Genomic DNA, 17,811 nt, shown 5'->3' with positions numbered 1-17,811 from the left:
TTCGATGGGCATGTCATGGGTGCGATCATACCAGCACTAATGCACCGGATCCCATCAGAACTCCGCAGTTAAGCGTGCTTGGGCGAGAGTAGTACTAGGATGGGTGACCCCCTGGGAAGTCCTCGTGTTGCACCCTTTTTATTTTTTTCTCCACTTTTTATTTTTTGATAATATTTATTTTTAATTTTTCGGCTTTTGGCTTTTCCTCTTCGGATAATTTTTTTCCCCCGAAAATAAACTGAGTCCGGAGACTGGCGGTGCTATGCCGCATAGCGGGACCAGCGCGTTGAATCCTACGCCAGAACGGCCCCGGCGGCGCGATTGTCTCGGGCCGTCGAGGTCTGCTGCTTTGTCATAAAAGGGAGTTTCGATGGGCATGTCATGGGTGCGATCATACCAGCACTAATGCACCGGATCCCATCAGAACTCCGCAGTTAAGCGTGCTTGGGCGAGAGTAGTACTAGGATGGGTGACCCCCTGGGAAGTCCTCGTGTTGCACCCCTTTTATTTTTTGCCCGCTTTTTTATTTTTTGATAATATTTATTTTTAATTTGTCGGCTTTTGGCTTTTCCTCTTCGGATAATTTTTTTCCCCCGAAAATAAACTGAGTCCGGAGACTCGCGGTGCCATGCCGCATAGCGGAACAGCGCGTTGAATCCTACGCCAGAACGGCCCCGGCAGCGCGAATGCCTCGGGCCGTCGAGGTCTGCTGCTTCGTCATAAAAGGGAGTTTCGAAGGGCATGTCATGGGTGCGATCATACCAGCACTAATGCACCGGATCCGATCAGAACTCCGCAGTTAAGCGTGCTTGGGCGAGAGTAGTACTAGGATGGGTGACCCCCTGGGAAGTCCTCGTGTTGCACCCTTTTTATTTTTTGCCCGCTTTTTTATTTTTTGATAATATTTATTTTTAATTTTTCGGCTTTTGGTTTTTCCTCTTCGGATAATTTTTTTTCCCGAAAATAAACTGAGTCCGGAGACTGGCGGTGCCATGCCGCATAGCGGAACAGCGCGTTGAATCCTACGCCAGAACGGCCCCGGCAGCGCGAATGTCTCGGGCCGTCGCGGTCTGCTGCTTTGTCATTAAAGGGAGTTTCGAAGGGCATGTCATGGGTGCGATCATACCAGCACTAATGCACCGGATCCCATCATAACTCCGCAGTTAAGCGTGCTTGGGCGAGAGAAGTACTAGGATGGGTGACCCCCTGGGAAGTCCTCGTGTTGCACCCTTTTTATTTTTTGCCCGCTTTTTTATTTTTTAATAATATTTATTTTTAATTTTTTGGCTTTTGGCTTTTCCTCTTCGGATAATTTTTTCCCCCCGAAAATAAACTGAGTCCGGAGACTGGCGGTGCCATGCCGCATAGCGGAACAGCGCGTTGAATCATACGCCAGAACGGCCCCGGCAGCGCGAATGTCTCGGGCCGTCGAGGTCTGCTGCTTTGTCTTAAAAGGGAGTTTCGAAGGGCATGTCTTGGGTGCGATCATACCAGCACTAATGCACTGGATCCCATGAGAACTCCGCAGTTAAGCGTGCTTGGGCGAGAGTAGTACTAGGATGGGTGACCCCCTGGGAAGTCCTCGTGTTGCACCCTTTTTATTTTTTGCCCGCTTTTTTATTTTTTGATAATATTTATTTTTAATTTTTCGGCTTTTGGCTTTTCGTCTTCGGATAATTTTTTTTCCCCGACAATAAACTGAGTCCGGAGACTGGCGGTGCCATGCCGCATAGCGGGACCAGCGCGTTGAATCCTACGCCAGAACGGCCCCGGCAGCGTGAATGTCTCGGGCCGTCGAGGTCTGCTGCTTTGTCATAAAAGGGAGTTTCGAAGGACATGTCATGGGTGCGATCATACCAGCACTAATGCACCGGATCCCATCAGAACTCCGCAGTTAAGCGTGCTTGGGCGAGAGTAGTACAAGGATGGGTGACCCCCTGGGAAGTCCTCGTGTTGCACCCTTTTTATTTTTTGCCCGCTTTTTTATTTTTTGATAATATTTATTTTTAATTTTTCGGCTTTTGGCTTTTCCTCTTCGGATAATTTTTTTTTCCCGAAAATAAACTGAGTCCGGAGACGGGCGGTGCCATGCCGCATAGCGGAACAGCGCGTTGAATCCTACGCCAGAACGGCCCCGGCAGCGCGAATGTCTCGGGCCGTCGCGGTCTGCTGCTTTGTCATAAAAGGGAGTTTCGAAGGGCATGTCATGGGTGCGATCATACCAGCACTAATGCACCGGATCCCATCATAACTCCGCAGTTAGGCATGCTTGGGCGAGAGAAGTACTAGGATGGGTGACCCCCTGGGAAGTCCTCGTGTTGCACCCTTTTTATTTTTTGCCCGCTTTTTTATTTTTTGATAATATTTATTTTTAATTTTTTGGCTTTTGGCTTTTCCTCTTCGGATAATTTTTTCCCCCCGAAAATAAACTGAGTCCGGAGACTGGCGGTGCCATGCCGCATAGCGGGACCAGCGCGTTGAATCCTACGCCAGAACGGCCCTGGCAGCGTGAATGTCTCGGGCCGTCGAGGTCTGCTGCTTTGTCATAAAAGGGAGTTTCGAAGGGCATGTCATGGGTGCGATCATACCAGCACTAATGCACCGGATCCCATCAGAACTCCGTAGTTAAGCGTGCTTGGGCGAGAGTAGTACTAGGATGGGTGACCCCCTGGGAAGTCCTCGTGTTGCACCCTTTTTATTTTTTGCCCGCTTTTTTATTTTTTGATAATATTTATTTTTAATTTTTCGGCTTTTGGCTTTTTCTCTTCGGATAATTTTTTTTTCCGAAAATAAACTGAGTCCGGAGACTGGCGGTGCCATGCCGCATAGCGGAACAGCGCGTTGAATCCTACGCCAGAACGGCCCCGGCAGCGCGAATGTCTCGGGCCGTCGCGGTCTGCTGCTTTGTCATAAAAGGGAGTTTCGAAGGGCATGTCATGGGTGTGATCATACCAGCACTAATGCACCGGATCCCATCATAACTCCGCAGTTAAGCGTGCTTGGGCGAGAGAAGTACTAGGATGGGTGACCCCCTGGGAAGTCCTCGTGTTGCACCCTTTTTATTTTTTGCCCGCTTTTTTATTTTTTGATAATATTTATTTTTAATTTTTTGGCTTTTGGCTTTTCCTCTTCGGATAATTTTTTTCCCCCGACAATAAACTGGGTCCGGAGACAGGCGGTGCCATGCCGCATAGCGGGACCAGCGCGTTGAATCCTACGCCAGAACGGCCCCGGCAGCGCGAATGTCTCGGGCCGTCGAGGTCTGCTGCTTTGTCATAAAAGGGAGTTTCGATGGGCATGTCATGGGTGCGATCATACCAGCACTAATGCACCGGATCCCATCAGAACTCCGCAGTTAAGCGTGCTTGGGCGAGAGTAGTACTAGGATGGGTGACCCCCTGGGAAGTCCTCGTGTTGCACCCCTTTTATTTTTTGCCCGCATTTTTCTTTTTTGATAACATTTATTTTTAATTTTTTGGCTTTTGGCTTTTCCTCTTCGGATAATTTTTTTCCCTCGAAAATAAACTGAGTCCGGAGACTCGCGGTGCCATGCCGCATAGCGGAACAGCGCATTGAATCCTACGCCAGAACGGCCCCGGCAGCGCGAATGTCTCGGACCGTCGAGGTCTGCTGCTTTGTCATAAAAGGGTGTTTCGATGGGCATGTCATGGGTGCGATCATACCAGCCCTAATGCACCGAATCCCATCAGAACTCCGCAGATAAGCGTGCTTGGGCGAGAGTAGTACTAGGATGGGTGACCCCCTGGGAAGTCCTCGTCTTGCACCCCTTTTTATTTTTTGCCCATTTTTTTATTTTTTGATAATATTTATTTTTAATTTTTCGGCTTTTGGCTTTTCCTCTTCGGATAATTTTTTTCCCCCGAAAATAAACTGAGTCCGGAGACTCGCGGTGCCATGCCGCATAGCGGAACAGCGCATTGAATCCTACGCCAGAACGGCCCCGGCAGCGCGAATGTCTCGGGCCGTCGAGGTCTGCTGCTTTGTCATAAAAGGGAGTTTCGATGGGCATGTCATGGGTGCGATCATACCAGCACTAATGCACCGGATCCCATCAGAACTCCGCAGTTAAGCGTGCTTGGGCGAGAGTAGTACTAGGATGGGTGACCCCCTGGGAAGTCCTCGTGTTGCACCCCTTTTATTTTTTGCCCGCTTTTTTATTTTTTGATAATATTTATTTTTAATTTGTCGGCTTTTGGCTTTTCCTCTTCGGATAATTTTTTTCCCCCGAAAATAAACTGAGTCCGGAGACTCGCGGTGCCATGCCGCATAGCGGAACAGCGCGTTGAATCCTACGCCAGAACGGCCCCGGCAGCGCGAATGCCTCGGGCCGTCGAGGTCTGCTGCTTCGTCATAAAAGGGAGTTTCGAAGGGCATGTCATGGGTGCGATCATACCAGCACTAATGCACCGGATCCGATCAGAACTCCGCAGTTAAGCGTGCTTGGGCGAGAGTAGTACTAGGATGGGTGACCCCCTGGGAAGTCCTCGTGTTGCACCCTTTTTATTTTTTGCCCGCTTTTTTATTTTTTGATAATATTTATTTTTAATTTTTCGGCTTTTGGTTTTTCCTCTTCGGATAATTTTTTTTCCCGAAAATAAACTGAGTCCGGAGACTGGCGGTGCCATGCCGCATAGCGGAACAGCGCGTTGAATCCTACGCCAGAACGGCCCCGGCAGCGCGAATGTCTCGGGCCGTCGCGGTCTGCTGCTTTGTCATTAAAGGGAGTTTCGAAGGGCATGTCATGGGTGCGATCATACCAGCACTAATGCACCGGATCCCATCATAACTCCGCAGTTAAGCGTGCTTGGGCGAGAGAAGTACTAGGATGGGTGACCCCCTGGGAAGTCCTCGTGTTGCACCCTTTTTATTTTTTGCCCGCTTTTTTATTTTTTAATAATATTTATTTTTAATTTTTTGGCTTTTGGCTTTTCCTCTTCGGATAATTTTTTCCCCCCGAAAATAAACTGAGTCCGGAGACTGGCGGTGCCATGCCGCATAGCGGAACAGCGCGTTGAATCATACGCCAGAACGGCCCCGGCAGCGCGAATGTCTCGGGCCGTCGAGGTCTGCTGCTTTGTCTTAAAAGGGAGTTTCGAAGGGCATGTCTTGGGTGCGATCATACCAGCACTAATGCACTGGATCCCATGAGAACTCCGCAGTTAAGCGTGCTTGGGCGAGAGTAGTACTAGGATGGGTGACCCCCTGGGAAGTCCTCGTGTTGCACCCTTTTTATTTTTTGCCCGCTTTTTTATTTTTTGATAATATTTATTTTTAATTTTTCGGCTTTTGGCTTTTCGTCTTCGGATAATTTTTTTTCCCCGACAATAAACTGAGTCCGGAGACTGGCGGTGCCATGCCGCATAGCGGGACCAGCGCGTTGAATCCTACGCCAGAACGGCCCCGGCAGCGTGAATGTCTCGGGCCGTCGAGGTCTGCTGCTTTGTCATAAAAGGGAGTTTCGAAGGACATGTCATGGGTGCGATCATACCAGCACTAATGCACCGGATCCCATCAGAACTCCGCAGTTAAGCGTGCTTGGGCGAGAGTAGTACAAGGATGGGTGACCCCCTGGGAAGTCCTCGTGTTGCACCCTTTTTATTTTTTGCCCGCTTTTTTATTTTTTGATAATATTTATTTTTAATTTTTCGGCTTTTGGCTTTTCCTCTTCGGATAATTTTTTTTTCCCGAAAATAAACTGAGTCCGGAGACGGGCGGTGCCATGCCGCATAGCGGAACAGCGCGTTGAATCCTACGCCAGAACGGCCCCGGCAGCGCGAATGTCTCGGGCCGTCGCGGTCTGCTGCTTTGTCATAAAAGGGAGTTTCGAAGGGCATGTCATGGGTGCGATCATACCAGCACTAATGCACCGGATCCCATCATAACTCCGCAGTTAGGCATGCTTGGGCGAGAGAAGTACTAGGATGGGTGACCCCCTGGGAAGTCCTCGTGTTGCACCCTTTTTATTTTTTGCCCGCTTTTTTATTTTTTGATAATATTTATTTTTAATTTTTTGGCTTTTGGCTTTTCCTCTTCGGATAATTTTTTCCCCCCGAAAATAAACTGAGTCCGGAGACTGGCGGTGCCATGCCGCATAGCGGGACCAGCGCGTTGAATCCTACGCCAGAACGGCCCTGGCAGCGTGAATGTCTCGGGCCGTCGAGGTCTGCTGCTTTGTCATAAAAGGGAGTTTCGAAGGGCATGTCATGGGTGCGATCATACCAGCACTAATGCACCGGATCCCATCAGAACTCCGTAGTTAAGCGTGCTTGGGCGAGAGTAGTACTAGGATGGGTGACCCCCTGGGAAGTCCTCGTGTTGCACCCTTTTTATTTTTTGCCCGCTTTTTTATTTTTTGATAATATTTATTTTTAATTTTTCGGCTTTTGGCTTTTTCTCTTCGGATAATTTTTTTTTCCGAAAATAAACTGAGTCCGGAGACTGGCGGTGCCATGCCGCATAGCGGAACAGCGCGTTGAATCCTACGCCAGAACGGCCCCGGCAGCGCGAATGTCTCGGGCCGTCGCGGTCTGCTGCTTTGTCATAAAAGGGAGTTTCGAAGGGCATGTCATGGGTGTGATCATACCAGCACTAATGCACCGGATCCCATCATAACTCCGCAGTTAAGCGTGCTTGGGCGAGAGAAGTACTAGGATGGGTGACCCCCTGGGAAGTCCTCGTGTTGCACCCTTTTTATTTTTTGCCCGCTTTTTTATTTTTTGATAATATTTATTTTTAATTTTTTGGCTTTTGGCTTTTCCTCTTCGGATAATTTTTTTCCCCCGACAATAAACTGGGTCCGGAGACAGGCGGTGCCATGCCGCATAGCGGGACCAGCGCGTTGAATCCTACGCCAGAACGGCCCCGGCAGCGCGAATGTCTCGGGCCGTCGAGGTCTGCTGCTTTGTCATAAAAGGGAGTTTCGATGGGCATGTCATGGGTGCGATCATACCAGCACTAATGCACCGGATCCCATCAGAACTCCGCAGTTAAGCGTGCTTGGGCGAGAGTAGTACTAGGATGGGTGACCCCCTGGGAAGTCCTCGTGTTGCACCCCTTTTATTTTTTGCCCGCATTTTTCTTTTTTGATAACATTTATTTTTAATTTTTTGGCTTTTGGCTTTTCCTCTTCGGATAATTTTTTTCCCTCGAAAATAAACTGAGTCCGGAGACTCGCGGTGCCATGCCGCATAGCGGAACAGCGCATTGAATCCTACGCCAGAACGGCCCCGGCAGCGCGAATGTCTCGGACCGTCGAGGTCTGCTGCTTTGTCATAAAAGGGTGTTTCGATGGGCATGTCATGGGTGCGATCATACCAGCCCTAATGCACCGAATCCCATCAGAACTCCGCAGATAAGCGTGCTTGGGCGAGAGTAGTACTAGGATGGGTGACCCCCTGGGAAGTCCTCGTCTTGCACCCCTTTTTATTTTTTGCCCATTTTTTTATTTTTTGATAATATTTATTTTTAATTTTTCGGCTTTTGGCTTTTCCTCTTCGGATAATTTTTTTCCCCCGAAAATAAACTGAGTCCGGAGACTCGCGGTGCCATGCCGCATAGCGGAACAGCGCATTGAATCCTACGCCAGAACGGCCCCGGCAGCGCGAATGTCTCGGGCCGTCGAGGTCTGCTGCTTTGTCATAAAAGGGAGTTTCGATGGGCATGTCATGGGTGCGATCATACCAGCACTAATGCACCGGATCCCATCAGAACTCCGCAGTTAAGCGTGCTTGGGCGAGAGTAGTACTAGGATGGGTGACCCCCTGGGAAGTCCTCGTGTTGCACCCCTTTTATTTTTTGCCCGCTTTTTTATTTTTTGATAATATTTATTTTTAATTTGTCGGCTTTTGGCTTTTCCTCTTCGGATAATTTTTTTCCCCCGAAAATAAACTGAGTCCGGAGACTCGCGGTGCCATGCCGCATAGCGGAACAGCGCGTTGAATCCTACGCCAGAACGGCCCCGGCAGCGCGAATGCCTCGGGCCGTCGAGGTCTGCTGCTTCGTCATAAAAGGGAGTTTCGAAGGGCATGTCATGGGTGCGATCATACCAGCACTAATGCACCGGATCCGATCAGAACTCCGCAGTTAAGCGTGCTTGGGCGAGAGTAGTACTAGGATGGGTGACCCCCTGGGAAGTCCTCGTGTTGCACCCTTTTTATTTTTTGCCCGCTTTTTTATTTTTTGATAATATTTATTTTTAATTTTTCGGCTTTTGGTTTTTCCTCTTCGGATAATTTTTTTTCCCGAAAATAAACTGAGTCCGGAGACTGGCGGTGCCATGCCGCATAGCGGAACAGCGCGTTGAATCCTACGCCAGAACGGCCCCGGCAGCGCGAATGTCTCGGGCCGTCGCGGTCTGCTGCTTTGTCATTAAAGGGAGTTTCGAAGGGCATGTCATGGGTGCGATCATACCAGCACTAATGCACCGGATCCCATCATAACTCCGCAGTTAAGCGTGCTTGGGCGAGAGAAGTACTAGGATGGGTGACCCCCTGGGAAGTCCTCGTGTTGCACCCTTTTTATTTTTTGCCCGCTTTTTTATTTTTTAATAATATTTATTTTTAATTTTTTGGCTTTTGGCTTTTCCTCTTCGGATAATTTTTTCCCCCCGAAAATAAACTGAGTCCGGAGACTGGCGGTGCCATGCCGCATAGCGGAACAGCGCGTTGAATCATACGCCAGAACGGCCCCGGCAGCGCGAATGTCTCGGGCCGTCGAGGTCTGCTGCTTTGTCTTAAAAGGGAGTTTCGAAGGGCATGTCTTGGGTGCGATCATACCAGCACTAATGCACTGGATCCCATGAGAACTCCGCAGTTAAGCGTGCTTGGGCGAGAGTAGTACTAGGATGGGTGACCCCCTGGGAAGTCCTCGTGTTGCACCCTTTTTATTTTTTGCCCGCTTTTTTATTTTTTGATAATATTTATTTTTAATTTTTCGGCTTTTGGCTTTTCGTCTTCGGATAATTTTTTTTCCCCGACAATAAACTGAGTCCGGAGACTGGCGGTGCCATGCCGCATAGCGGGACCAGCGCGTTGAATCCTACGCCAGAACGGCCCCGGCAGCGTGAATGTCTCGGGCCGTCGAGGTCTGCTGCTTTGTCATAAAAGGGAGTTTCGAAGGACATGTCATGGGTGCGATCATACCAGCACTAATGCACCGGATCCCATCAGAACTCCGCAGTTAAGCGTGCTTGGGCGAGAGTAGTACAAGGATGGGTGACCCCCTGGGAAGTCCTCGTGTTGCACCCTTTTTATTTTTTGCCCGCTTTTTTATTTTTTGATAATATTTATTTTTAATTTTTCGGCTTTTGGCTTTTCCTCTTCGGATAATTTTTTTTTCCCGAAAATAAACTGAGTCCGGAGACGGGCGGTGCCATGCCGCATAGCGGAACAGCGCGTTGAATCCTACGCCAGAACGGCCCCGGCAGCGCGAATGTCTCGGGCCGTCGCGGTCTGCTGCTTTGTCATAAAAGGGAGTTTCGAAGGGCATGTCATGGGTGCGATCATACCAGCACTAATGCACCGGATCCCATCATAACTCCGCAGTTAGGCATGCTTGGGCGAGAGAAGTACTAGGATGGGTGACCCCCTGGGAAGTCCTCGTGTTGCACCCTTTTTATTTTTTGCCCGCTTTTTTATTTTTTGATAATATTTATTTTTAATTTTTTGGCTTTTGGCTTTTCCTCTTCGGATAATTTTTTCCCCCCGAAAATAAACTGAGTCCGGAGACTGGCGGTGCCATGCCGCATAGCGGGACCAGCGCGTTGAATCCTACGCCAGAACGGCCCTGGCAGCGTGAATGTCTCGGGCCGTCGAGGTCTGCTGCTTTGTCATAAAAGGGAGTTTCGAAGGGCATGTCATGGGTGCGATCATACCAGCACTAATGCACCGGATCCCATCAGAACTCCGTAGTTAAGCGTGCTTGGGCGAGAGTAGTACTAGGATGGGTGACCCCCTGGGAAGTCCTCGTGTTGCACCCTTTTTATTTTTTGCCCGCTTTTTTATTTTTTGATAATATTTATTTTTAATTTTTCGGCTTTTGGCTTTTTCTCTTCGGATAATTTTTTTTTCCGAAAATAAACTGAGTCCGGAGACTGGCGGTGCCATGCCGCATAGCGGAACAGCGCGTTGAATCCTACGCCAGAACGGCCCCGGCAGCGCGAATGTCTCGGGCCGTCGCGGTCTGCTGCTTTGTCATAAAAGGGAGTTTCGAAGGGCATGTCATGGGTGTGATCATACCAGCACTAATGCACCGGATCCCATCATAACTCCGCAGTTAAGCGTGCTTGGGCGAGAGAAGTACTAGGATGGGTGACCCCCTGGGAAGTCCTCGTGTTGCACCCTTTTTATTTTTTGCCCGCTTTTTTATTTTTTGATAATATTTATTTTTAATTTTTTGGCTTTTGGCTTTTCCTCTTCGGATAATTTTTTTCCCCCGACAATAAACTGGGTCCGGAGACAGGCGGTGCCATGCCGCATAGCGGGACCAGCGCGTTGAATCCTACGCCAGAACGGCCCCGGCAGCGCGAATGTCTCGGGCCGTCGAGGTCTGCTGCTTTGTCATAAAAGGGAGTTTCGATGGGCATGTCATGGGTGCGATCATACCAGCACTAATGCACCGGATCCCATCAGAACTCCGCAGTTAAGCGTGCTTGGGCGAGAGTAGTACTAGGATGGGTGACCCCCTGGGAAGTCCTCGTGTTGCACCCCTTTTATTTTTTGCCCGCATTTTTCTTTTTTGATAACATTTATTTTTAATTTTTTGGCTTTTGGCTTTTCCTCTTCGGATAATTTTTTTCCCTCGAAAATAAACTGAGTCCGGAGACTCGCGGTGCCATGCCGCATAGCGGAACAGCGCATTGAATCCTACGCCAGAACGGCCCCGGCAGCGCGAATGTCTCGGACCGTCGAGGTCTGCTGCTTTGTCATAAAAGGGTGTTTCGATGGGCATGTCATGGGTGCGATCATACCAGCCCTAATGCACCGAATCCCATCAGAACTCCGCAGATAAGCGTGCTTGGGCGAGAGTAGTACTAGGATGGGTGACCCCCTGGGAAGTCCTCGTCTTGCACCCCTTTTTATTTTTTGCCCATTTTTTTATTTTTTGATAATATTTATTTTTAATTTTTCGGCTTTTGGCTTTTCCTCTTCGGATAATTTTTTTCCCCCGAAAATAAACTGAGTCCGGAGACTCGCGGTGCCATGCCGCATAGCGGAACAGCGCATTGAATCCTACGCCAGAACGGCCCCGGCAGCGCGAATGTCTCGGGCCGTCGAGGTCTGCTGCTTTGTCATAAAAGGGTGTTTCGATGGGCATGTCATGGGTGCGATCATACCAGCACTAATGCACCGGATCCCATCAGAACTCCGCAGTTAAGCGTGCTTGGGCGAGAGTAGTACTAGGATGGGTGACCCCCTGGGAAGTCCTCGTGTTGCACCCTTTTTATTTTTTTCTGCACTTTTTTATTTTTTGATAATATTTATTTTTAATTTTTCGGCTTTTGGCTTTTCCTCTTCGGATAATTTTTTTCCCCCGAAAATAAACTGAGTCCGGAGACTGGCGGTGCTATGCCGCATAGCGGGACCAGCGCGTTGAATCCTACGCCAGAACGGCCCCGGCGGCGCGAATGTCTCGGGCCGTCGAGGTCTGCTGCTTTGTCATAAAAGGGAGTTTCGATGGGCATGTCATGGGTGCGATCATACCAGCACTAATGCACCGGATCCCATCAGAACTCCGCAGTTAAGCGTGCTTGGGCGAGAGTAGTACTAGGATGGGTGACCCCCTGGGAAGTCCTCGTGTTGCACCCCTTTTATTTTTTGCCCGCTTTTTTATTTTTTGATAATATTTATTTTTAATTTGTCGGCTTTTGGCTTTTCCTCTTCGGATAATTTTTTTCCCCCGAAAATAAACTGAGTCCGGAGACTCGCGGTGCCATGCCGCATAGCGGAACAGCGCGTTGAATCCTACGCCAGAACGGCCCCGGCAGCGCGAATGCCTCGGGCCGTCGAGGTCTGCTGCTTTGTCATAAAAGGGTGTTTCGATGGGCATGTCATGGGTGCGATCATACCAGCCCTAATGCACCGAATCCCATCAGAACTCCGCAGATAAGCGTGCTTGGGCGAGAGTAGTACTAGGATGGGTGACCCCCTGGGAAGTCCTCGTCTTGCACCCCTTTTTATTTTTTGCCCACTTTTTTATTTTTTGATAATATTTATTTTTAATTTTTCGGCTTTTGGCTTTTCCTCTTCGGATAATTTTTTTCCCCCGAAAATAAACTGAGTCCGGAGACTCGCGGTGCCATGCCGCATAGCGGAACAGCGCATTGAATCCTACGCCAGAACGGCCCCGGCAGCGCGAATGTCTCGGGCCGTCGAGGTCTGCTGCTTTGTCATAAAAGGGTGTTTCGATGGGCATGTCATGGGTGCGATCATACCAGCACTAATGCACCGGATCCCATCAGAACTCCGCAGTTAAGCGTGCTTGGGCGAGAGTAGTACTAGGACGGGTGACCCCCTGGGAAGTCCTCGTGTTGCACCCTTTTTATTTTTTTCTGCACTTTTTTATTTTTTGATAATATTTATTTTTAATTTTTCGGCTTTTGGCTTTTCCTCTTCGGATAATTTTTTTCCCCCGAAAATAAACTGAGTCCGGAGACTGGCGGTGCTATGCCGCATAGCGGGACCAGCGCGTTGAATCCTACGCCAGAACGGCCCCGGCGGCGCGAATGTCTCGGGCCGTCGAGGTCTGCTGCTTTGTCATAAAAGGGAGTTTCGATGGGCATGTCATGGGTGCGATCATACCAGCACTAATGCACCGGATCCCATCAGAACTCCGCAGTTAAGCGTGCTTGGGCGAGAGTAGTACTAGGATGGGTGACCCCCTGGGAAGTCCTCGTGTTGCACCCCTTTTATTTTTTGCCCGCTTTTTTATTTTTTGATAATATTTATTTTTAATTTGTCGGCTTTTGGCTTTTCCTCTTCGGATAATTTTTTTCCCCCGAAAATAAACTGAGTCCGGAGACTCGCGGTGCCATGCCGCATAGCGGAACAGCGCGTTGAATCCTACGCCAGAACGGCCCCGGCAGCGCGAATGCCTCGGGCCGTCGAGGTCTGCTGCTTCGTCATAAAAGGGAGTTTCGAAGGGCATGTCATGGGTGCGATCATACCAGCACTAATGCACCGGATCCGATCAGAACTCCGCAGTTAAGCGTGCTTGGGCGAGAGTAGTACTAGGATGGGTGACCCCCTGGGAAGTCCTCGTGTTGCACCCTTTTTATTTTTTGCCCGCTTTTTTATTTTTTGATAATATTTATTTTTAATTTTTCGGCTTTTGGCTTTTCCTCTTCGGATAATTTTTTTTTCCGAAAATAAACTGAGTCCGGAGACTGGCGGTGCAATGCCGCATAGCGGAACAGCGCGTTGAATCCTACGCCAGAACGGCCCCGGCAGCGCGAATGTCTCGGGCCGTCGCGGTCTGCTGCTTTGTCATTAAAGGGAGTTTCGAAGGGCATGTCATGGGTGCGATCATACCAGCACTAATGCACCGGATCCCATCATAACTCCGCAGTTAAGCGTGCTTGGGCGAGAGAAGTACTAGGATGGGTGACCCCCTGGGAAGTCCTCGTGTTGCACCCTTTTTATTTTTTGCCCGCTTTTTTATTTTTTAATAATATTTATTTTTAATTTTTTGGCTTTTGGCTTTTCCTCTTCGGATAATTTTTTCCCCCCGAAAATAAACTGAGTCCGGAGACTGGCGGTGCCATGCCGCATAGCGGAACAGCGCGTTGAATCATACGCCAGAACGGCCCCGGCAGCGCGAATGTCTCGGGCCGTCGAGGTCTGCTGCTTTGTCTTAAAAGGGAGTTTCGAAGGGCATGTCTTGGGTGCGATCATACCAGCACTAATGCACCGGATCCCATGAGAACTCCGCAGTTAAGCGTGCTTGGGCGAGAGTAGTACTAGGATGGGTGACCCCCTGGGAAGTCCTCGTGTTGCACCCTTTTTATTTTTTGCCCGCTTTTTTATTTTTTGATAATATTTATTTTTAATTTTTCGGCTTTTGGCTTTTCGTCTTCGGATAATTTTTTTTCCCCGACAATAAACTGAGTCCGGAGACTGGCGGTGCCATGCCGCATAGCGGGACCAGCGCGTTGAATCCTACGCCAGAACGGCCCCGGCAGCGTGAATGTCTCGGGCCGTCGAGGTCTGCTGCTTTGTCATAAAAGGGAGTTTCGAAGGGCATGTCATGGGTGCGATCATACCAGCACTAATGCACCGGATCCCATCAGAACTCCGCAGTTAAGCGTGCTTGGGCGAGAGTAGTACTAGGATGGGTGACCCCCTGGGAAGTCCTCGTGTTGCACCCTTTTTATTTTTTGCCCGCTTTTTTATTTTTTGATAATATTTATTTTTAATTTTTCGGCTTTTGGCTTTTCCTCTTCGGATAATTTTTTTTTCCCGAAAATAAACTGAGTCCGGAGACGGGCGGTGCCATGCCGCATAGCGGAACAGCGCGTTGAATCCTACGCCAGAACGGCCCCGGCAGCGCGAATGTCTCGGGCCGTCGCGGTCTGCTGCTTTGTCATAAAAGGGAGTTTCGAAGGGCATGTCATGGGTGCGATCATACCAGCACTAATGCACCGGATCCCATCATAACTCCGCAGTTAGGCATGCTTGGGCGAGAGAAGTACTAGGATGGGTGACCCCCTGGGAAGTCCTCGTGTTGCACCCTTTTTATTTTTTGCCCGCTTTTTTATTTTTTGATAATATTTATTTTTAATTTTTTGGCTTTTGGCTTTTCCTCTTCGGATAATTTTTTCCCCCCGAAAATAAACTGAGTCCGGAGACTGGCGGTGCCATGCCGCATAGCGGGACCAGCGCGTTGAATCCTACGCCAGAACGGCCCCGGCAGCGTGAATGTCTCGGGCCGTCGAGGTCTGCTGCTTTGTCATAAAAGGGAGTTTCGAATGGCATGTCATGGGTGCGATCATACCAGCACTAATGCACCGGATCCCATCAGAACTCCGTAGTTAAGCGTGCTTGGGCGAGAGTAGTACTAGGATGGGTGACCCCCTGGAAAGTCCTCGTGTTGCACCCTTTTTATTTTTTGCCCGCTTTTTTATTTTTTAATAATATTTATTTTTAATTTTTCGGCTTTTGGCTTTTTCTCTTCGGATAATTTTTTTTTCCGAAAATAAACTGAGTCCGGAGACTGGCGGTGCCATGCCGCATAGCGGAACAGCGCGTTGAATCCTACGCCAGAACGGCCCCGGCAGCGCGAATGTCTCGGGCCGTCGCGGTCTGCTGCTTTGTCATAAAAGGGAGTTTCGAAGGGCATGTCATGGGTGTGATCATACCAGCACTAATGCACCGGATCCCATCATAACTCCGCAGTTAAGCGTGCTTGGGCGAGAGAAGTACTAGGATGGATGACCCCCTGGGAAGTCCTCGTGTTGCACCCTTTTTATTTTTTGCCCGCTTTTTTATTTTTTGATAATATTTATTTTTAATTTTTTGGCTTTTGGCTTTTTCTCTTCGGATAATTTTTTTCCCCCGACAATAAACTGGGTCCGGAGACTGGCGGTGCCATGCCGCATAGCGGGACCAGCGCGTTGAATCCTACGCCAGAACGGCCCCGGCAGCGCGAATGTCTCGGACCGTCGAGGTCTGCTGCTTTGTCATAAAAGGGAGTTTCGAAGGGCATATCATGGGTGCGATCATACCAGCACTAATGCACCGGATCCCATCAGAACTCCGCAGCTAAGCGTGCTTGGGCGAGAGTAGTACTAGGATGGGTGACCCCCTGGGAAGTCCTCGTGTTGCACCCCTTTTATTTTTTGCCCGCATTTTTCTTTTTTGATAACATTTATTTTTAATTTTTTGGCTTTTGGCTTTTCCTCTTCGGATAATTTTTTTCCCTCGAAAATAAACTGAGTCCGGAGACTCGCGGTGCCATGCCGCATAGCGGAACAGCGCATTGAATCCTACGCCAGAACGGCCCCGGCAGCGCGAATGTCTCGGGCCGTCGAGGTCTGCTGCTTTGTCATAAAAGGGTGTTTCGATGGGCATGTCATGGGTGCGATCATACCAGCCCTAATGCACCGGATCCCATCAGAACTCCGCAGTTAAGCGTGCTTGGGCGAGAGTAGTACTAGGATGGGTGACCCCCTGGGAAGTCCTCGTCTTGCACCCCTTTTTATTTTTTGCCCACTTTTTTATTTTTTGACAATATTTATTTTTAATTTTTCGGCTTTTGGCTTTTCCTCTTCGGATAATTTTTTTCCCCCGAAAATAAACTGAGTCCGGAGACTCGCGGTGCCATGCCGCATAGCGGAACAGCGCGTTGAATCCTACGCCAGAACGGCCCCGGCAGCGCGAATGTCTCGGGCCGTCGCGGTCTGCTGCTTTGTCATAAAAGGGAGTTTCGAAGGGCATGTCATGGGTGTGATCATACCAGCACTAATGCACCGGATCCCATCATAACTCCGCAGTTAAGCGTGCTTGGGCGAGAGAAGTACTAGGATGGGTGACCCCCTGGGAAGTCCTCGTGTTGCACCCTTTTTATTTTTTGCCCGCTTTTTTATTTTTTGATAATATTTATTTTTAATTTTTTGGCTTTTGGCTTTTCCTCTTCGGATAATTTTTTTCCCCCGACAATAAACTGGGTCCGGAGACTGGCGGTGCCATGCCGCATAGCGGGACCAGCGCGTTGAATCCAACGCCAGAACGGCCCCGGCAGCGCGAATGTCTCGGGCCGTCGAGGTCTGCTGCTTTGTCATAAAAGGGAGTTTCGAAGGGCATATCATGGGTGCGATCATACCAGCACTAATGCACCGGATCCCATCAGAACTCCGCAGTTAAGCGTGCTTGGGCGAGAGTAGTACTAGGATGGGTGACCCCCTGGGAAGTCCTCGTGTTGCACCCCTTTTATTTTTTGCCCGCATTTTTCTTTTTTGATAACATTTATTTTTAATTTTTTGGCTTTTGGCTTTTCCTCTTCGGATAATTTTTTTCCCTCGAAAATAAACTGAGTCCGGAGACTCGCGGTGCCATGCCGCATAGCGGAACAGCGCATTGAATCCTACGCCAGAACGGCCCCGGCAGCGCGAATGTCTCGGGCCGTCGCGGTCTGCTGCTTTGTCATAAAAGGGAGTTTCGAAGGGCATGTCATGGGTGTGATCATACCAGCACTAATGCACCGGATCCCATCATAACTCCGCAGTTAAGCGTGCTTGGGCGAGAGAAGTACTAGGATGGGTGACCCCCTGGGAAGTCCTCGTGTTGCACCCTTTTTATTTTTTGCCCGCTTTTTTATTTTTTGATAATATTTATTTTTAATTTTTTGGCGTTTGGCTTTTCCTCTTCGGATAATTTTTTTCCCCCGACAATAAACTGGGTCCGGAGACTGGCGGTGCCATGCCGCATAGCGGGACCAGCGCGTTGAATCCTACGCCAGAACGGCCCCGGCAGCGCGAATGTCTCGGGCCGTCGAGGTCTGCTGCTTTGTCATAAAAGGGAGTTTCGATGGGCATGTCATGGGTGCGATCATACCAGCACTAATGCACCGGATCCCATCAGAACTCCGCAGTTAAGCGTGCTTGGGCGAGAGTAGTACTAGGATGGGTGACCCCCTGGGAAGTCCTCGTGTTGCACCCCTTTTATTTTTTGCCCGCATTTTTCTTTTTTGATAACATTTATTTTTAATTTTTTGGCTTTTGGCTTTTCCTCTTCGGATAATTTTTTTCCCTCGAAAATAAACTGAGTCCGGAGACTCGCGGTGCCATGCCGCATAGCG

General features: G+C 49.3%; 41 non-coding genes and 8 pseudogenes across 41 annotated transcripts; all 49 read left to right on the top strand.

Moving 5' to 3' along the window:
• Nucleotides 1-17: 17 nt before the first annotated feature.
• LOC149764756 (5S ribosomal RNA) lies at nt 18-136 on the top strand. The gene has a single exon (XR_016412365.1). It is a non-coding gene; the product is annotated as a 5S ribosomal RNA (ribosomal RNA).
• A 247-nt stretch (nt 137-383) lies between these two features.
• Nucleotides 384-502, top strand: LOC149764755 (5S ribosomal RNA). Its single transcript, XR_016411264.1, has one exon. It is a non-coding gene; the product is annotated as a 5S ribosomal RNA (ribosomal RNA).
• A 246-nt stretch (nt 503-748) lies between these two features.
• Nucleotides 749-867, top strand: LOC149764754 (5S ribosomal RNA). The gene has a single exon (XR_016404291.1). It is a non-coding gene; the product is annotated as a 5S ribosomal RNA (ribosomal RNA).
• A 245-nt stretch (nt 868-1,112) lies between these two features.
• Nucleotides 1,113-1,231, top strand: LOC149764753 (5S ribosomal RNA). Its single transcript, XR_016406672.1, has one exon. It is a non-coding gene; the product is annotated as a 5S ribosomal RNA (ribosomal RNA).
• A 246-nt stretch (nt 1,232-1,477) lies between these two features.
• LOC149764752 (5S ribosomal RNA) lies at nt 1,478-1,596 on the top strand. The gene has a single exon (XR_016404497.1). It is a non-coding gene; the product is annotated as a 5S ribosomal RNA (ribosomal RNA).
• Nucleotides 1,597-1,843: 247 nt separating this feature from the next.
• On the top strand, nt 1,844-1,962 carry LOC149764751 (5S ribosomal RNA). Its single transcript, XR_016402821.1, has one exon. It is a non-coding gene; the product is annotated as a 5S ribosomal RNA (ribosomal RNA).
• Nucleotides 1,963-2,208: 246 nt separating this feature from the next.
• LOC149764750 (5S ribosomal RNA) lies at nt 2,209-2,327 on the top strand (annotated as a pseudogene).
• Nucleotides 2,328-2,574: 247 nt separating this feature from the next.
• Nucleotides 2,575-2,693, top strand: LOC149764749 (5S ribosomal RNA). The gene has a single exon (XR_016412663.1). It is a non-coding gene; the product is annotated as a 5S ribosomal RNA (ribosomal RNA).
• A 245-nt stretch (nt 2,694-2,938) lies between these two features.
• Nucleotides 2,939-3,057, top strand: LOC149764748 (5S ribosomal RNA). The gene has a single exon (XR_016407659.1). It is a non-coding gene; the product is annotated as a 5S ribosomal RNA (ribosomal RNA).
• A 247-nt stretch (nt 3,058-3,304) lies between these two features.
• Nucleotides 3,305-3,423, top strand: LOC149764747 (5S ribosomal RNA). The gene has a single exon (XR_016411263.1). It is a non-coding gene; the product is annotated as a 5S ribosomal RNA (ribosomal RNA).
• Nucleotides 3,424-3,669: 246 nt separating this feature from the next.
• On the top strand, nt 3,670-3,788 carry LOC149764746 (5S ribosomal RNA; annotated as a pseudogene).
• A 247-nt stretch (nt 3,789-4,035) lies between these two features.
• LOC149764745 (5S ribosomal RNA) lies at nt 4,036-4,154 on the top strand. The gene has a single exon (XR_016411262.1). It is a non-coding gene; the product is annotated as a 5S ribosomal RNA (ribosomal RNA).
• Nucleotides 4,155-4,400: 246 nt separating this feature from the next.
• LOC149764744 (5S ribosomal RNA) lies at nt 4,401-4,519 on the top strand. Its single transcript, XR_016404290.1, has one exon. It is a non-coding gene; the product is annotated as a 5S ribosomal RNA (ribosomal RNA).
• Nucleotides 4,520-4,764: 245 nt separating this feature from the next.
• On the top strand, nt 4,765-4,883 carry LOC149764743 (5S ribosomal RNA). The gene has a single exon (XR_016406671.1). It is a non-coding gene; the product is annotated as a 5S ribosomal RNA (ribosomal RNA).
• Nucleotides 4,884-5,129: 246 nt separating this feature from the next.
• On the top strand, nt 5,130-5,248 carry LOC149764742 (5S ribosomal RNA). The gene has a single exon (XR_016404496.1). It is a non-coding gene; the product is annotated as a 5S ribosomal RNA (ribosomal RNA).
• A 247-nt stretch (nt 5,249-5,495) lies between these two features.
• LOC149764741 (5S ribosomal RNA) lies at nt 5,496-5,614 on the top strand. Its single transcript, XR_016402820.1, has one exon. It is a non-coding gene; the product is annotated as a 5S ribosomal RNA (ribosomal RNA).
• Nucleotides 5,615-5,860: 246 nt separating this feature from the next.
• Nucleotides 5,861-5,979, top strand: LOC149764740 (5S ribosomal RNA; annotated as a pseudogene).
• Nucleotides 5,980-6,226: 247 nt separating this feature from the next.
• Nucleotides 6,227-6,345, top strand: LOC149764739 (5S ribosomal RNA). The gene has a single exon (XR_016412662.1). It is a non-coding gene; the product is annotated as a 5S ribosomal RNA (ribosomal RNA).
• Nucleotides 6,346-6,590: 245 nt separating this feature from the next.
• LOC149764738 (5S ribosomal RNA) lies at nt 6,591-6,709 on the top strand. Its single transcript, XR_016407658.1, has one exon. It is a non-coding gene; the product is annotated as a 5S ribosomal RNA (ribosomal RNA).
• A 247-nt stretch (nt 6,710-6,956) lies between these two features.
• On the top strand, nt 6,957-7,075 carry LOC149764737 (5S ribosomal RNA). The gene has a single exon (XR_016411261.1). It is a non-coding gene; the product is annotated as a 5S ribosomal RNA (ribosomal RNA).
• Nucleotides 7,076-7,321: 246 nt separating this feature from the next.
• Nucleotides 7,322-7,440, top strand: LOC149764736 (5S ribosomal RNA; annotated as a pseudogene).
• Nucleotides 7,441-7,687: 247 nt separating this feature from the next.
• On the top strand, nt 7,688-7,806 carry LOC149764735 (5S ribosomal RNA). Its single transcript, XR_016411259.1, has one exon. It is a non-coding gene; the product is annotated as a 5S ribosomal RNA (ribosomal RNA).
• A 246-nt stretch (nt 7,807-8,052) lies between these two features.
• LOC149764734 (5S ribosomal RNA) lies at nt 8,053-8,171 on the top strand. The gene has a single exon (XR_016404289.1). It is a non-coding gene; the product is annotated as a 5S ribosomal RNA (ribosomal RNA).
• Nucleotides 8,172-8,416: 245 nt separating this feature from the next.
• On the top strand, nt 8,417-8,535 carry LOC149764733 (5S ribosomal RNA). The gene has a single exon (XR_016406670.1). It is a non-coding gene; the product is annotated as a 5S ribosomal RNA (ribosomal RNA).
• A 246-nt stretch (nt 8,536-8,781) lies between these two features.
• Nucleotides 8,782-8,900, top strand: LOC149764732 (5S ribosomal RNA). Its single transcript, XR_016404494.1, has one exon. It is a non-coding gene; the product is annotated as a 5S ribosomal RNA (ribosomal RNA).
• Nucleotides 8,901-9,147: 247 nt separating this feature from the next.
• On the top strand, nt 9,148-9,266 carry LOC149764731 (5S ribosomal RNA). Its single transcript, XR_016402819.1, has one exon. It is a non-coding gene; the product is annotated as a 5S ribosomal RNA (ribosomal RNA).
• Nucleotides 9,267-9,512: 246 nt separating this feature from the next.
• Nucleotides 9,513-9,631, top strand: LOC149764730 (5S ribosomal RNA; annotated as a pseudogene).
• A 247-nt stretch (nt 9,632-9,878) lies between these two features.
• LOC149764729 (5S ribosomal RNA) lies at nt 9,879-9,997 on the top strand. Its single transcript, XR_016412661.1, has one exon. It is a non-coding gene; the product is annotated as a 5S ribosomal RNA (ribosomal RNA).
• A 245-nt stretch (nt 9,998-10,242) lies between these two features.
• LOC149764728 (5S ribosomal RNA) lies at nt 10,243-10,361 on the top strand. The gene has a single exon (XR_016407657.1). It is a non-coding gene; the product is annotated as a 5S ribosomal RNA (ribosomal RNA).
• Nucleotides 10,362-10,608: 247 nt separating this feature from the next.
• LOC149764727 (5S ribosomal RNA) lies at nt 10,609-10,727 on the top strand. The gene has a single exon (XR_016411258.1). It is a non-coding gene; the product is annotated as a 5S ribosomal RNA (ribosomal RNA).
• A 246-nt stretch (nt 10,728-10,973) lies between these two features.
• Nucleotides 10,974-11,092, top strand: LOC149764726 (5S ribosomal RNA; annotated as a pseudogene).
• Nucleotides 11,093-11,339: 247 nt separating this feature from the next.
• LOC149764725 (5S ribosomal RNA) lies at nt 11,340-11,458 on the top strand. The gene has a single exon (XR_016412364.1). It is a non-coding gene; the product is annotated as a 5S ribosomal RNA (ribosomal RNA).
• A 248-nt stretch (nt 11,459-11,706) lies between these two features.
• Nucleotides 11,707-11,825, top strand: LOC149764724 (5S ribosomal RNA). Its single transcript, XR_016411257.1, has one exon. It is a non-coding gene; the product is annotated as a 5S ribosomal RNA (ribosomal RNA).
• A 246-nt stretch (nt 11,826-12,071) lies between these two features.
• LOC149764723 (5S ribosomal RNA) lies at nt 12,072-12,190 on the top strand (annotated as a pseudogene).
• Nucleotides 12,191-12,437: 247 nt separating this feature from the next.
• LOC149764722 (5S ribosomal RNA) lies at nt 12,438-12,556 on the top strand. Its single transcript, XR_016401805.1, has one exon. It is a non-coding gene; the product is annotated as a 5S ribosomal RNA (ribosomal RNA).
• A 248-nt stretch (nt 12,557-12,804) lies between these two features.
• Nucleotides 12,805-12,923, top strand: LOC149764721 (5S ribosomal RNA). Its single transcript, XR_016411256.1, has one exon. It is a non-coding gene; the product is annotated as a 5S ribosomal RNA (ribosomal RNA).
• Nucleotides 12,924-13,169: 246 nt separating this feature from the next.
• LOC149764720 (5S ribosomal RNA) lies at nt 13,170-13,288 on the top strand. Its single transcript, XR_016404288.1, has one exon. It is a non-coding gene; the product is annotated as a 5S ribosomal RNA (ribosomal RNA).
• Nucleotides 13,289-13,533: 245 nt separating this feature from the next.
• LOC149764719 (5S ribosomal RNA) lies at nt 13,534-13,652 on the top strand. Its single transcript, XR_016406669.1, has one exon. It is a non-coding gene; the product is annotated as a 5S ribosomal RNA (ribosomal RNA).
• A 246-nt stretch (nt 13,653-13,898) lies between these two features.
• Nucleotides 13,899-14,017, top strand: LOC149764718 (5S ribosomal RNA). Its single transcript, XR_016401410.1, has one exon. It is a non-coding gene; the product is annotated as a 5S ribosomal RNA (ribosomal RNA).
• Nucleotides 14,018-14,264: 247 nt separating this feature from the next.
• On the top strand, nt 14,265-14,383 carry LOC149764717 (5S ribosomal RNA). Its single transcript, XR_016412363.1, has one exon. It is a non-coding gene; the product is annotated as a 5S ribosomal RNA (ribosomal RNA).
• A 246-nt stretch (nt 14,384-14,629) lies between these two features.
• LOC149764716 (5S ribosomal RNA) lies at nt 14,630-14,748 on the top strand (annotated as a pseudogene).
• Nucleotides 14,749-14,995: 247 nt separating this feature from the next.
• LOC149764715 (5S ribosomal RNA) lies at nt 14,996-15,114 on the top strand. Its single transcript, XR_016403364.1, has one exon. It is a non-coding gene; the product is annotated as a 5S ribosomal RNA (ribosomal RNA).
• Nucleotides 15,115-15,359: 245 nt separating this feature from the next.
• Nucleotides 15,360-15,478, top strand: LOC149764714 (5S ribosomal RNA). The gene has a single exon (XR_016408707.1). It is a non-coding gene; the product is annotated as a 5S ribosomal RNA (ribosomal RNA).
• A 247-nt stretch (nt 15,479-15,725) lies between these two features.
• On the top strand, nt 15,726-15,844 carry LOC149764713 (5S ribosomal RNA). The gene has a single exon (XR_016412476.1). It is a non-coding gene; the product is annotated as a 5S ribosomal RNA (ribosomal RNA).
• Nucleotides 15,845-16,090: 246 nt separating this feature from the next.
• Nucleotides 16,091-16,209, top strand: LOC149764712 (5S ribosomal RNA). Its single transcript, XR_016405606.1, has one exon. It is a non-coding gene; the product is annotated as a 5S ribosomal RNA (ribosomal RNA).
• A 247-nt stretch (nt 16,210-16,456) lies between these two features.
• Nucleotides 16,457-16,575, top strand: LOC149764711 (5S ribosomal RNA). The gene has a single exon (XR_016407656.1). It is a non-coding gene; the product is annotated as a 5S ribosomal RNA (ribosomal RNA).
• A 247-nt stretch (nt 16,576-16,822) lies between these two features.
• Nucleotides 16,823-16,941, top strand: LOC149764710 (5S ribosomal RNA). Its single transcript, XR_016411255.1, has one exon. It is a non-coding gene; the product is annotated as a 5S ribosomal RNA (ribosomal RNA).
• Nucleotides 16,942-17,187: 246 nt separating this feature from the next.
• On the top strand, nt 17,188-17,306 carry LOC149764709 (5S ribosomal RNA). The gene has a single exon (XR_016407655.1). It is a non-coding gene; the product is annotated as a 5S ribosomal RNA (ribosomal RNA).
• A 247-nt stretch (nt 17,307-17,553) lies between these two features.
• Nucleotides 17,554-17,672, top strand: LOC149764708 (5S ribosomal RNA). The gene has a single exon (XR_016411253.1). It is a non-coding gene; the product is annotated as a 5S ribosomal RNA (ribosomal RNA).
• Nucleotides 17,673-17,811: the final 139 nt, after the last annotated feature.

Source organism: Phoenix dactylifera, chromosome 4, assembly GCF_051530095.1.
Source record: "Phoenix dactylifera cultivar Ajwa chromosome 4, Ajwa_hap1_PhDact_Kaust_v1.1, whole genome shotgun sequence".
Taxonomy (NCBI): Eukaryota; Viridiplantae; Streptophyta; class Magnoliopsida; order Arecales; family Arecaceae; genus Phoenix; species Phoenix dactylifera.
This window is presented reverse-complemented; position numbering and strand designations above follow the sequence as displayed.